This window comes from Mesocricetus auratus, unplaced genomic scaffold, assembly GCF_017639785.1.
Source record: "Mesocricetus auratus isolate SY011 unplaced genomic scaffold, BCM_Maur_2.0 Super-Scaffold_100023, whole genome shotgun sequence".
Classification (NCBI taxonomy): domain Eukaryota; kingdom Metazoa; phylum Chordata; class Mammalia; order Rodentia; family Cricetidae; genus Mesocricetus; species Mesocricetus auratus.
In genome coordinates, this window is record NW_024429204.1 from 2,770,825 (window position 1) to 2,782,637 (window position 11,813).

An 11,813-nucleotide genomic window follows, 5' to 3' on the forward strand; every position below is an offset into this window, starting at 1 on the left:
GTCTATAAACATGGGACTACAGAGAATGGGGAAGGCCTCAGTAATAAGAACTGTGGTGGACTCTCACGGTTGAAATCTTGCCTCCATGTACAGAACACAGAGATTATTACTAGTAACAAATGCATACACTACCTATCTGTGTTGCTCCCTTCCCCCTGGGGGTCTGCTGACCTGCTTGTGACTAGAAGCTTCTAGCAAAACACTTCTTGTCTCCTCCTCCCAGTAAGGCCTGCATGCAAGTTCCTGTTTTCTGTCCATCCTTATTGTCTAAATCTAATCCCTGTTTTTGGCCCACCCTTTGCCAGAGGCCCTGGAACGTAGGCTTCTGACCTTGGTGATTTTCCACCATGCCTGCCATTGATATAAGGCTCCACCCTTGTTAAAATAAACGCCATTCCCCTTGTAAGAATGAGCCGCTGTCTTTGTCTTCATTCACATCCTTAGCCCTTCACCTTGGATCGTTGTGAAGTGTTGTAGCACCATAGCGGCGAACACCTACGGCCCACACCTACGGCCCGCTACAATCTGGACCTTAGTGATCTAAAGAAACATTACCCACATACCAATTGTAACTATAAGCCTTTATTCATAAAATTTACCGTTACTTTGTCTTAAAATACCTCAATTTTCACAAAACATAGAGGGTGTCATTGAGAAACCATAGCAAATGATAGCCTAACAGAACTCACCTTTTTAAAAAAAGGAACCATCTTGCAAGCCATATGAACGAGATTAAGAAGAGACCTACCTAACAACAAATTCAGGAGATATGCTTCATCTTATCACCCCAGAAGCAGGCACACAAGCAGCTCGCTTTTCTCTCCTGAATGATTTGCAATTCACAAATCTTAGCTATAAACATTTTTATTATTTGCATTTTGCAGATGGAGAAACAAATTCAGAAACTATCTGACTTGTGGTTTCATTACCAGACCTCCAAGCATGCACGGGTGTGTATTTAGGCATATACATACATATAAAAAAAAAACTTGCTCTATAGTGATTAAATTCCAGTTACTTCAAACATGATCTATAAAGACGTAACAATAATAAGGTCCACTGGATCCATACAGAATGCACTATGTAAGATCCTACATGTTGCCAGGCACAGTGGCACAGCCAAGTCTTTAACCCTAGCACTCAGGAAACAGAGGTAGGTGGACCTCCGTGAGTCTGGTCTACATAGTGAGTTTTAGGACAGCCAGAGCTACACAGTGAGACCTTGTCTCAAAACAAAACAAAATTAAATAAATGTAACTTAATGAATTTTGGGGTGGGGGGGACTCACTGTGTAACCCTGGCTGGCCTGGAACTTGCTATGTAGACCAGGCTGGCCTCAAACTCACAGAACTGTTTCTGCCTCTCAAGCACTAAAAAATATAATTTTTTTTTTTTTTGGTTTTTCGAGACAGGGTTTCTCTGTGGCTTTTGGAGGCTGTCCTGGAACTCGCTTGGTAGTCCAGGCTGGTCTCGAACTCACAGAGATCCGCCTGCCTCTGCCTCCCGAGTGCTGGGATTAAAGGCGTGCGCCACCAACGCCCGGCAAAAAATATAATTTAAAATAAGTAAAACTCTATAATGTCTTCTGCTACTTTATTTTTCCCTAAATCTTTAATGTAAGCAAAAGATACACGGTCACCTCTAAATAACTGTCTCTCCATCCAGCCCACTGCTTAACTGATAAGGCCACGTCCTGGAGCGTGGATCCCCGACCATCTTTTAAATGACATGGACTTCTGACTTCTGAAGGAAGTACCTGAAGAAGACAACTAAGATGTAGTTCCTAGAGCTTATTTCCCTTCAAAGCACATCAATATCTTTATTACAGAAAAGTTTCTGGGTAGCAAAAACTAACTTCAATTTTGATCACTAAACTTAAAAATGCATTTACAAGTATCCTACTTTATCTGTTTTTGCTCGTTTTTACATTGAAACTTTGCTCTTTTTTAATTGAAAACATTCAATATTTACCTTGTCCAAATGTGATTTTTAATTTGATGTTTTGAAATACAAAAGTTGACTTTTGTCACATTTATGAAACTCCTTTATAAATTATTGTACTTTTTGTGCTTACAAAACCCTTAGAGAGGGACCAATGAGAAGACTGGACAGGTAAAAGTGGTTGCCACCAATCTGATGACCTGAGCTCTGGTTTGCGGTGGTTTGAAAGAAAACGGCCCCATAGGCTCACAGGGAGTGGCACTGTTAGGTCTCATGGCTCAGTCTCTTCCTGCTGACTTGGATGTAGAACTCGCAGCTCCTTCCCCAGCACCATGGCTGCCTGTGCGCTGCCATGACGATGGGCTAACCCTCTGAGCTGTAAGCCAGGCCCCAGTTAAACGCTTTCCTTTATAAGAAAATGCTTTACAGGACCATGCTGCTGCCATGGTGTCCTCTCAGGAATAACTTAGACATATCTGCCATTTCTGGGGCTCTTCATTTCTCCATGTGGTCACGTCCATGCCCCCAATCTGGAGTCATCTTCCCACAGCCGCCCACCTCTCTTTAATACTTCGTGGTTGTGGACCTCACAGCAGGAAGCATTTTCACTAACTCCTAGATAGGTTTTTCCTCTTTGGGTTTATTACTTTATATCCTTGGTGTTAAGCACTATATTGGTTTTCTTTCTTGTTGCTGTGATAAACACCCAACCAAAAAAAGCAACTTAAGGTTTATTTTGGATTCATAGTGCAAGAATGTAGTTCATCACAGCAAGAAGGCAGCTGGCCTCTGCACGCACACACTCACATGCGGATATAGGTTACATTGCATCTGGTTAGGAAAATGCCAGTGCTTAACTTGATATTTCTCATGATGCTGCCTACATTCAGAGTAGATCTCCTTTCTCCAATTAAACCTTCCTAAGGACACCCTTATACATATCCAGAGGTGTGTATCCATGATGACTCCAAACCAGCAAAACTGGTAATGATGATTAAGATTTGCCTAAAGTCTGTTTTCTTTATATTAACCCTGTTTGAGATTGACTGAACTTCTTAGATTTTAAATTAATTCAAACAAATTAAGAAAGCACTCCTTTTAATGTTTTTAACTGCAATATTATGTCACTCTCCTCTCCTTATGGAATTATAATTATAGATTTGACAACTTAAGTTTGTCCAAGTGGCCAAATACGCTTATTCTGTGTGTCTTTCCTCCGTCTCACTAACTTTGTAAGCTTCATTATTCTACCTTCAAGGTTCTAGACCTTTCCTTTTGCCCCCTTCTATCTGCTGTGATTCCATCCAGTGTGTGTTACACGTGTGCCAATGTCCCCAGAGGGCGCTGAGTGCCATAAAGCTGCAGTTACGCCGGCTGTGAGCTCTGTGGTGTGAGTGCTGGGTATCAAACTCGGGCCCTTTGGAAGAGCAGCAGAGCTCTTACCCTGACCCGCTCCAGCCTGAAATGGCTTCTCACCAGTCACTTGGAAATTTGGAATGCATTATCAAATATACTTTTCTTTAAAGTAATAGTTTTCAGTCTTCTTACATCTACATAGCTAGACAAACCTAATTCTAGTGATGTAACATTAAAAATGGAACAAATATTTTCACATTACTTCTAAACGTGGGGAAAAGGACAAACAATTAGCATGGACAAGGACCCATTTTCTAAAGTCCACTCCAGATTTGAAAAGTACCATTTTCCAAGGCTACACATACACCTTCTGCCCTAAGATACTTTCTACGGTTCCAGAAACAGAACAAACTGTTCCCACATGCCAAAGCCTCCCCAGAGAGGTATGTCTGAAGAGCCTCACACCTCCCGCCACATTTGCCTACTGAAGCCTGCACTTGACCGGGAAGTCGAGCCGGATGGTGCTGTCCTTTTAGTCACATGATTGTAAATAACGTATCTTACCCAATCAATCAGAAACCAGTAAGCAGCTATAAAAGAAGGCAGTGCTCCTTCAACTGTGAAAAAGAGTAAAACATTCTGGCTAGCTCAACAAACTATATACTAACAGACAGGGAGATGGTAAATACTTAACTACTGACCCCTGAAAGGCATTAACCTAAACTATTTGAAAAGCAGCCGTTGAGAAACAGAGAGGGTCTCCTAAGACAGGGAGACAGTTAACAGGTTCCAAACCCTGGACCCTTCACAGAAACGATCTGGGTGCAGACATTCCTTGTAGGGCTGGAGGTGGGAGTAGAGACTGGCCTAGACATGTGCTCTCGAGTTGTTACTGGGTGCCGTGTAAAATTGAGAACGTGGATGAAATCACCAGGAGTAACTCTAGAGGGGTAGGCACAGAGGCAGTACGGGGAGACATGAAGGGAGAGAACGGTGCAGGAGATCTCTGTCAGCAGAACCTGTCAGCTCACCCCTATCAGCAGCTTGCCTACCCCTCCCCAGGAGGAGGACATGGAGGAGGGAAAGCTGCACCACATCTTAAGGGATGGCCATCTTAAGCCTGTGGGCTGAGGGCATTAGCACACTTCTGCTGGCAGCTCTAAGAAGGGATTACAATGGACACAGGACAGAAAGGCGGAGAAGCACCAAGCTTTGGCTTACGGGTGACCTCTGATTACATGTTAGTTTCCTGTGGGTGCCGTCAACAGGAATTGACTTTCTCGGTTGAGATTACAGGCAGGGCTGTGTCCTCTTCTACAGCTCTGAGGGAGACTCTATTCTGCGCTCTTCCAGCTGACTGCGAGCAATCCTTGGGTTCTGCCTGTGTTACTCCAACCTTGGTACCTGGTCACACAGTCTCTTTCTCCATGTCTTCTGTGAGTTCCTGTCTTTCCCTTGTAAGGGCATCCGCCACTGGATTTCCAGGCAACCTGGACACCACTGCAACCGATTCCAAACCCGGGAGAGAGCAGGGTTTAGAGGAAGTAACAGGGCACTCCATTTGCAGCAATCTCATTGGGATTTCTTCAGTTCTATCTCAAGCTTTGGGAGGACAAGGCTCTACTAATAAAAGAGCTCTCTTGTCTGAATACCCATGCCTAAGTCGTTTATACTAACCAGTGCCATAAAGGACACACTCTCCCTCCTCTGACAGGGAGAGGGGATGTGACAACACAAAGCAGAACAGAACCCGGACCTCTCCCTGCAACAGCGAGTGCCAAGTCTGCATTTGGCTTCAAAAGACAGGTTTTAAAAAACATCAAGACATGAAAAAGACAAAGAATCTCTGCAGAAAGGAACATGCCATCCAAATTACTCTTAGAGCTACATCCTACTGTGGAAATGAAGGAATGGAAACTCATCCATAGTCATGTTGAAATGATATTTTGGGTGTATTGGACTAAATGAATTTATTACAAAAATTAGTTTCCCTTTATTTCTTCTACTTTCTTGACACTGGGAAATCTTAGGCTGTGGCTCACACTGTATTTCTGCTGAAATAGCCGTTTTGGGCTAGGAATGTCCATCAGTGGGTAGGGCGTGCCTCGCACGCTCACGGCTCAGAGTCTGATCCCCAGCACAACGTAAGCGTGGTTTGCAATACCAGCTTATAATACTTAAGAGAAGGGTCAGGAATTCAAGTCAGTCTGGGATATGAGCAACGAGAGAGGAGAGAAGGGAGAGGAAGTCCATGGGAGTGCTTAGTAAACACTTAGTCAAAACTAAAGTTATCCACTGCACACTGTACCAAGAGCTAACACCTTCAGCATGAACAACAAAGCCTGCCACCACAGCCTACGTCACCTACTGCACACTTCTGTGACCATGCATAAAAACAATGATGACTGCAACCTTCTGAGGTACAAATGACAAGGCTTGATTTAGAAATTGTCAAGTATAAACCTGTAATTCCAGACTAATGACAATTTGTCTTGTGATACAGTAGTTTTTAATATTACATGATACTCATCCAGAAACTTTCTGTTTCAGAGACAGGGTCTCACTATGTAGCTCTGGCTGGTCTAGAACTCACAGAGACTTAACCTACCTCTGCCTCTTGCTAATGCTATCAGTTTCCTAATAGCCTGCCCTGGTTTTTGGTCCTCTCTGTCTAACTAGTTTGTTCTCTATGACTCAACTTGAGAAGTTCACGTGGCAACATGCTAGGCATTCACAGTACAAGAGCCGTTTTCCCTCTTAGGGGTCTCTAGAGTGGGGTGGAATAAAAATGTTACGGTACATACTCTTAAGAAGACAACTCCAGCTTTGTGGGCTAAAGATACAGTTCTCAAGTTTCTTTTGGGCTTAAATTACAAAGGGAATTCTGGACAAAGCTGTGCTTCAAAATCCAATGTACAAACTTATCTTTTAAGTTAAAACAGCTTACTGATTCTCTCATATTGAGAACTTCACATAGCAAAACCTTTCCCAAACTAATCAACAGGGCTGGATAGATGGCTCAGCAGTTAAGAATATTGGCTGCTCTTCTAAGGGATCTGGGATTTGATTCCCAGGACCCACATGGCAACTCACAGCCATCTGTGGTCTCTCTGGCCTCTCAAGAGGCCCAGGCACGCACATGGTACATAGACACACATGTAGCCAAGGCAAACATACTCATCAAATGAAATGTTCAAAAATGTAAAAAAAACAAAAAACCAACAGTTAGTAATTTTCTAGTAAATGACTTTTAAAATGCTAGTTGGGAATGGTGGTGAGTTTGTAATACAAGCACTTGGGAGGTGGGAGGGAGGACTGGGAAGGAGTTCAAGGTCATCCCAAACTACACAGTAAATTCCTTTGATACTAGCCTGGACTATACAAATCCTCGTCTCAAAAATCCAAGAAACAAAATATTAGATTACACCAAGAGAACAAGACTATGTAATAGTTTGAAGGTAGTCGAATAGCTTCCAAATTAATTAACAATGAAAAAATTACTGGGCTGGAGAGAGCTCAGTGGCTAGAGTATTTACTGTCTTGCAGACAACCTGGGTTCAGTTACCAACACCTACAAGGCAGTTCACAGACAGAACTCTGGTTTCAGGGGATCTGACTCCCTCTTCTAATTCCTTCAGCCCTGCTCTCAAGTGGTGCACATACATGTACTCAGGTGCACACGCACACACAAAGTATTAAAAACTATTCAGGGTCTGGAGAGATAACTCAGTTAAGAATACTGGCTGTGCCAGGCGGTACTCGGGAGACTGAGGCAGGAGGATCTGAGTTCGAGACCAGCCTGGTCTACAGAGCGACTGCCAGGACAGCCTCCAAAGTCACAGAGAAACCCTGTCTCGAACCCCCACCCCCAAAAAGAACAACACTGGCTGCTCTTCCAGAGGACCTGGGTTTGATTTCCAACACCCACATGGTAGCTAACTCCAGTCCCAAGGGACTCTGACACCCTCTTCTGGCCTCCACAGAAACTGCACATATGTCCTACACTAGATTTACAAGCAGGCAAAACATTCACACATAAAAGCACAATACAATTCTTCAGATACTACTGATAACAATGAAAGCAATATAGTAATCTCTCCTCACTCCTCCTCCCTCCCTCCACCCCTCTCTCCCTCTCTGTGAGACAGGGTTTCTCTGTGTAGCCCTGATTGTCCTGGAACTCTCTCTGTAGACCAGGCTGGCCTCAAACTCAGAGATCCACCAGGCTCTGCCTCCAGAGTTCTGGGATTAAAGGCGTGCACCACCACTGTCCTGCCCAGTAATAGCCATTTTTTATTTTTAAAAGTGTTTTTTTCCACTCTCATATGCCAAGTATCACATATGACAATTATAGAGAAACAGCCAACTATCCAAGTTTTAAGCTCCTAAGATTACTGCAATGCCTTTCTTGAAGTCTACCACCACAAATGTGTTAGGCAATGAGTATTTTCCTTCACTCTTTAGCTGCATAGGTGTGCTTACTCACAAGCTGTTTCAACATCATACACCTGTCAGTTAACAAAGAATTGGCAGTGACTTAAAAAACAAGAGAGAAAAACTATTCTTAGTTCAAGTGGAGGAAACTGCCTAAATGTGGAAAACTCAGTTATTCTCCACGGGTAATTGTTGTGTGGTGTTTTACTCTTTTGGCTCTTTAGCCTCTTTGGGGAGCCCACCACACAGCTCCCAAATAAATCACACACGGAGTCTTACTGTTACTTATGAATGCCCCGCCACAGCTTGGCCTGTGTCTTGCCACCTTTTCTTAAATTACCCCACCTAGCTTCAGCCTCCTGCTCTAACCCTGCATGCCTCTCCTCTCCTCCTCACTCTGTGTGAGGCCCCGGACCTCCCCCTCCTTTCCCCCTAGGTTCTCCTTCTATTTGTCCTCTCTGCCTGCCAATCCCGCCCATTCCTCTTCCTGCCTTGCTATTGGCCGTTCAGCTCTTTTTATTATAAAGACCACCAGGTGTTTCAGACAGGCAAAGTAACACAGCTTCACAGAGTTAAACAAATACAGCATAAACCAAAGTCACACATCTTTACATCATCAAACAAATGTTCCACAGCATAAACAAATGTAAAACACCCTAAAATAATATTCTACCACAGGTAATCTAACTAATGCTTGCTGAATAGGAGTCAGGCAGAAGGCTTCAGCCAGTGTGTCCCCTCTATGAGCACGAGTCTTTTAAAGCAGGTTACTGCTGTGTTCTGAAGAACTAGATGGACAAACGGGATGCAATATGCAATCAAACAGTAACTTAGAAGAAATTCAACTTTACTCTGGCTGTTAGCCCAAGATGCTCACGTTTTTAAGCGAAGCCTCAACAATAAAAATCAATGAAAGAGCACACACTTAGTAAGAACAGGGCTGCATCTGACAACTGTCACCTATAGTACCCTCTGGAGGACAACCAACATTCTCTGAAACACAAAGGATGGGTGACTTACCCAATGCCAAGCACTTGACTAGGGATGTTTTCAAGTCACCGCAAATACTGTGCCTTCTTAGAAACTTCAGGAAACTGTGCTTCTCAGTCATGAGTACCCAGCAGATGACAGGTGTTGGTACTGGTGTTATTGTTTACCACAGGGTCTAGCTACATTGCTCAGGTCAGCCTCTAACAACTTTCCCAAGTCAACCTGCAGAGCAGCTAAATTACAAACAGACCCTAACACAAAGATGTGGGAGGCGAGTGACCAGAGAATGTATGTGTACTTGATGGTAAGGGCTGACTGGAAGCAAAGCATTTCTGTGCTATTATCTAAGAATTCGGGAAAAAAAAAAAACAGGACTTTCCATGCAAATATAGAAGATCCTTTCCAAAAACAGGAAAGAAGAAAAAACCACAGAGGGGTGGAGTGCAAGGCCCTCCCTCAGGACTAGCCCCACACAAAGGTCTGACTAAAATTATACATTCATATATATCCCATTAAAGGACAATGGTGACTCCCAGCTGGGCAAGGAGCACAGGGCTTTAAACCTATGAGGAGCATGAACTCATGGAGTCCATGGTTAGCACGGTCTACACAGCAAGTTCCAGGCCAACCAGGCTACACAGTGAGTGATGACTCCCAAGTGCGTTACACCAACGACTGCACACACACTGTTTTGACTGCCTGTGTTCAAATACGCCCAGTCAGTCCATTTACTTCCTACCAGATGCTTCAGTCGAAAATAACTTGGTACCCTGGTGTCTCCATACTAAAGAAGGCATAAGAAACTCTGCAAATCAAACGTGTGCAAAGTTGGATTCCAGCGTGTGCTGGACATCAGCACAGCAAAAAGTTCTTTATACTAACCCTGATAACCAGCAGAGGCATTTCAGGAAGCTGCTTTACTAAGGGATAGGCGGAGCTTCAACTTCTAAAGTAATCCTGCAGTTAAAAACAAAATTAACCTTACTGGGGTTCTCGAGCCCTGGGATAATATTCTTTCTCTTTCTCAGAAAGACACCTTGCAATGACGTTAAAATTCTTTTCCATGGTCATAGGAAATTTAAACTTAGACTGTACACAGTAATTTTTTTTAAAAGAGCATTAAAGGGAGCGGAGGGAGGCTCGTTTTTGTTGTGCACAATTAGTTAAGTCCCAAGACCTCATAACAAATCCTTTCCCAAGAAACTGCATGTACCAAGTAGAGAACATTTGGAAAATAAGGTCATCGTCATTTTCTAAATATTTACATTTTAATTCAATACAGACAAGGCAGCTCGATGTCACAGAAGCTTAAGCAGGCCAACACAGAAATGACTTGAATTGCAAACAGAAGCTGTAGGATGTGCACCGAGACCGGTTAACAGCAAAGCCGGAAGGAAAGGGGAGGAGGGGAAAAAAAAAGACAAGCATATCGTCACACGGCATACAATGAAAAGGGTCAATGAGTCCGGTTTAAAATAAGCAACACACAAGACAGCCAGGTTCATGCACGCACGCACGGGAAGGAATGAGGAAAAGACCCAAATATTCTCAAAGCACCGGCCCAAATTTAAAAAAAAAAACTATCATTTTACCCCCATGGCATTTAAAGGCCGCGCTTTCCAGCGTTTACCCCGGTTCCCGGCGGCAGAGCAGACACGAAGTGCAGCACCGGCCGTGCACGTCTACCTCCGGCGGGGCCGGCGAGCAAACACAACCAAATCCAATTAAACCTCCCTTCCTTCCTTCCTTCCTTTTCCCCCGTACCCAGCCTTCGCCATCCTCCTCCTCCTCCCTGGTCTCGGGATTAACGAACCCTGCACACTACTCCTTCCCCGTTAATGGCAATGGAAAAAGGAGGCAGGGTGCAAACCCGGACCGTAAGAGGGGGGAGAAAAAAAATCTGGAAATTTCAAAGTAGCGGCCTGACTCTGGGGAAAACGGCGGGGGGGGGGGACGACACCCTGGAGGCGGAGTCCCGGAAGACCCCGCTCCGCTCGGCTTTCCGCGCCTGTGCGGGGCAGGGTGAGCTCGACCTCCGCCGGCTCGCCCGCTCGCCCGCTCGCCCAGGAGGCGAGCTCCCCGCCGCCCTCCCGGGGATCCCGGGGCTGCGGGCTCCCGGGGGTGTGGAGGAGGGTGGGGGGGAGCCGAGCCCGCGGCGAGGCCCGGAAAGCGTCCCGTTAGGGCCGATTTCACCCGTCAGGAATGCGCTCCGCCCCCGCCGCCTCCCCGCCGCGGCCGCCCGCCCGCCCTCGGCTCCCACTCGCCCGCCCGTCCGCTCGCTCGGAGGCCCCGGAACGCTCGTCCCAGTCCGCAGTCCCCACCACCGTCGGGGCCCGGGGACGGCCGCGCAGGGCTCCCCGCCTCCCACCCCCGTCCGTAAGGGAGGCGCCCGGCCCCCCGGGGGCTGCGGCCGCGGCTCCGGCGCTCGCCCTACCTCAAGCTCGTCAGGGCGGAGGGCGAGCAGGCCCATCCCGCGGAGGCAGAAGCCGGAGGGAGGGCGACGTGTGGGGAGGAGGAGAAGGAGGGGACGGCGGCCCCTCAGCCCCGCGGCGGAACCTTCTCAGCTCGGGCGAGCGCGGCGGGCGGGCGGGCGCGTTCCCGAACTCCCCCCTCCGGGGCTCCCGGCCGGACCGCCGCAGCCGGGCACCAGCGCCGCAACTGCCATTCTCCCCGGCCCCGCCCCGCCTCCCACTCCGGCCCCGCCCTGCCTGGCCCCGCCCCCGCGCGCGCTGCGTCTTGACGTCACACCCATCTCCTCCTCCGCCCCGCCCCGCCCCTCCTTCTCCGGGCTGCCTCCTCCTCCGGGACGTGCGCTGATTCGTAGGCTCGCCCGCTCGCTCGCCCGCCCGCCCTTCCCCCGCCGGCTGCGGCTCGCACGGCTCGCACGGACCGTAGGGGCGGCCGACGCCCTTCGGGTAACCCCGACCTCGTCTCCCTCGAGTGCCGGGTGGGGACGGCGGGAGCCGAGCCCCGAGTGGAGCTCGCTCTGGGCTGGGGGATTGGCTGTCTGCGTTCACCCCTTTGTTTCTCACGGCTCACCCGCTCGGTGGGCAGCCGCCGGGGCGAGCCGAGGCGTGGAGGCGGGTTTCCGA

General features: G+C 47.2%; 1 protein-coding gene across 4 annotated transcripts in view; it reads right to left on the reverse strand.

Moving 5' to 3' along the window:
* Rnf19a (ring finger protein 19A, RBR E3 ubiquitin protein ligase) overlaps positions 1–11,394 on the reverse strand; it is a 38,476-nt gene extending 27,082 nt beyond the window's left edge. For 2 of the 4 annotated variants that reach the window (XM_005072646.4, XM_013115304.3), the window contains exon 1: positions 11,156–11,394. The gene's annotated coding sequence lies outside the window, so the exon portion shown is untranslated. Of the gene's footprint in view, positions 1–8,751; positions 9,185–10,313; positions 10,580–11,155 lie in introns of those variants that run through there. The other 2 variants (XM_013115305.3, XM_013115306.3) reach the window with 2 other exon arrangements.
* Between the last annotated feature and the right edge of the window lie 419 nt (positions 11,395–11,813).